This window comes from Penaeus vannamei, chromosome 13 (assembly GCF_042767895.1).
Source record: "Penaeus vannamei isolate JL-2024 chromosome 13, ASM4276789v1, whole genome shotgun sequence".
Lineage (NCBI taxonomy): Eukaryota > Metazoa > Arthropoda > Malacostraca > Decapoda > Penaeidae > Penaeus > Penaeus vannamei.
Window position 1 is genome coordinate 37,588,226 of NC_091561.1, and position 2,500 is coordinate 37,590,725.

General features: G+C 37.0%; 1 protein-coding gene across 1 annotated transcript in view; it reads left to right on the forward strand.

Moving 5' to 3' along the window:
- LOC113813371 (trafficking protein particle complex subunit 2-like protein) overlaps positions 1 to 2,500 on the forward strand; it is a 19,359-nt gene that overhangs the window by 10,785 nt on the left and 6,074 nt on the right. The gene's annotated exons all lie outside the window — the stretch shown is intronic.

Here is a 2,500-nt window from a genome sequence, read left to right on the forward strand (position 1 = left end):
TCTTCTCTTTTCTTTTCTTCTTAACTTATCTCCCACTTCACCTCTCCCCCCTCTTCCCTCACCTCTCTCTTCTCTTTTCTTCCTATCAAGGATTCTTCTTCATCTTGACCCAGAACTTAACTCCACACACTCCAAAGGTGGGATGTTTGTGTGCATCCTGGTGTTTCCTCTGCCCATCCTGTAAAGTCAGAGTGTAATTAGGTTCAAGTCAGGATTTTTTTTATCTATTTGGTGAATTTGAGGATGTACAGTATAGTACATTGATGGGCAAATAAGGAAAATGAGGATTGTTTATTATATTTTATTCAAAAATTTGCAAGAAGAATGGGTTCTTGGGAATTGGTGATGGAATGATGACTTCCTTGGGTATGACTGAAGAGGTGACAAAGCAGCATGTGCACAGGGCAAAAAGCAGACAAATTGTTGTTCTGGAGTTATGAATAACACTGCCACAAGGCTTCAGTGGGAAGGTATCCCAGAAGAAGCATCACTTCTCATTCCCACAACCCAAGCTGTATCAGATGACTCTCCAGAACAACAGAACAAGCTAGCCTCTCATTCTGTGTACTTGTCTTGCCATCATCTCTTCAACCTCACACGTGGCAAATATCACTCCATTACCAAATTCCAAAGATGTACCAGTATGTTAAACTGCACTGACATACCAGTTCAATATGAGTCTGGCCTTAGAAACTTTGATGACAAAGGGTGCAACTGGGAGGTAAGAGAACAAGGTGTTAAGTGTGGCCGTAGTATATATCAATTCATAGGCAGTGTATTCATGAGCTTTCCATGCTCCTGGTTCTTCCTTAAGCTGCTGTGTACTAAGTGAGTAAATGAAATGAATCAGAGGAAAGGTGTAGATATAAAACTTGTTAATGAGGAAGCACTGAGAGTAAAATGTTACAAGAAGGCTTACTTGTCATAATATAAGGAGGGAAAGGTTTACTTGTCATAATATAAGGAGGGAAAGGTTTACGTCAGATAAACAAGATTTCTATCCCATTAAGTTAGTAAGGAATGAATAGAAAGTATTTATTTTTCACATTAACCCCTTGAATCTGGTTGTGTTATGGTACACAACCATAACACAACCAGTCACATGGACAAAAGTACAATAATTAGGTTACGTAAGTGGTTGCTCTACTGAGTGTGCGGCATGTAGGTCGGGTGCACACAAATAATCATTTGCACTGATAAGACTCTATGCCTCTCCTTTGCAATGTTATTTTGTATAAATGCTTTTAGCTTTTTTGCCATTTTATAGTTAGGAATAATGCAAGTGCCCTTTTCTAAAAGCCAAATGAGTCTTATCACCCTCTTGCAGATTTGTGCCCTTCTGCATCTTTTCCTTCACCCTGGCATTTGCTCATGACATGACAAATTATATTTTTCATGTCATGACACCTGGCCCTAAAGCCAAATCTTTTCATGACTTGATGGTCACATCACCTGGATCTATGGGTTTAAGGATACATGTAGGCAGTAAAGCCTTAACTTAATCCAAGAGTGATTGCAGTGGATAACTTGTGTATAAAAACAGTGTATGAGTAAAAATCATAGCATTATGGCATAGACCCAGTAAAAAAAAAAAAAATCCCATTGTAACCTCATGGTAGTGAGCAGGAATTGGTAACATTCTCTGTAACAGCCATGAATGTTTTATTTATCTGTGCAGAGCTTGTTCTGATGATTAGCATAGTTGACTTTTAGCTTGTAATGTTTTTGTCACGAGAAGCATAAATTCCTGCTGTTATGGGAACTGACTCAGTGTTTGAGGAGCAAGCTGAATGTCAGTTGTGTGAGACTGTATGTACTTTAAAAGCAAAAGAATGGCATCTTTGATTAAATACAATCCAGGAGTAGTTAATCAATACTAGTATATTATACAACAAAATGTTGTGCGTGATTTATGACATGGGAGAAAAATACAGATATTAATAGAGATAAATGTTCATGATGCTAAAAGTACAAAATAACCTATAGATGTCACTTGTAAATCAGTTTGTAGAAAATTTATATAAATACAATATTTGCTGATTAACTTGTTAGCTATAATGCTAATGCTTCATGCAAATGTAAATTCTGAAGGAAAAATTAGAAATGCCTATGACAAATTGCTAGCAAAATAGTCATTGTAAATAACAACAATTTTCCAACATAATGAGGAGTTCAGAGCACTAAGGGAGCAAAATTTTGTGTGGTGGGATGCAGGTGTTAATGCGGGGGACCACATAGGATTGAGCTCAAATTGAGTCAGCTCAGATGTATGTTGTGTCTTTAGGAATAGACCTTTAGTGTTAAGAAAATGCCTGTTTAAATGTCGGCTGTGTTCTTTTTGATTAGCATTTTGCATACATTGGTTCTTTGGATGTTAGACAAAGCGACAACTCAGATGTAAGATAAGGGGAAGCAAATCATTAAACTGATGTTATTCAAATAAAATTACTTAATAAATTGGCAAAGTAGTGTTGCTGTGTTGCGAAGTGACTTCAGCATC